Raw genomic sequence first — 480 nt, 5'->3', positions numbered from 1 at the left:
GTGAGCACCGGGCTTACAGTAACTGGGTTTGATGCTTTGAATTTCATTTCATTGCCTTCAACCAACTCATTCGCTTCAATTATTCAACAGTACTACAGCAGAAGGGAGGTAAACATCAAAAAGGTGAAAATGAACTCAGGTTTTAAAACTGAACTTAATTCATTAGAAACCATTACTTGCAATGCATAGAAATTAAAAGCACCCAGGAGACGGTGCTTTAAATGGTGTCGTTGCCTCCAGCAACAGGATAGAACTGTTCTCTGTTACACAGACCCAATACTGAAGTTTTCAATTGCTGGACTTTTCAGTCCTAAAAGAAAACCTGGTTCCTCAAACTAAATATTAATAAATAATACACCCTAAGACATTTATGTTGCGAAATCATAATATCAGTAAAAAATAGGAGTAAAAAGGAAGGTTAGGTGGGCCTTGGGCAACATGGTCTAGTGTGAGATGCCCTTGCCCACGGCAGGGGGTTGG

This window comes from Pezoporus occidentalis, unplaced genomic scaffold, assembly GCF_034315485.1.
Source record: "Pezoporus occidentalis ecotype Australia unplaced genomic scaffold, CSIRO_AGI_Poc_V1 ctg235, whole genome shotgun sequence".
NCBI lineage: Eukaryota > Metazoa > Chordata > Aves > Psittaciformes > Psittacidae > Pezoporus > Pezoporus occidentalis.
Note: the sequence above shows the minus strand (reverse complement) of the source record.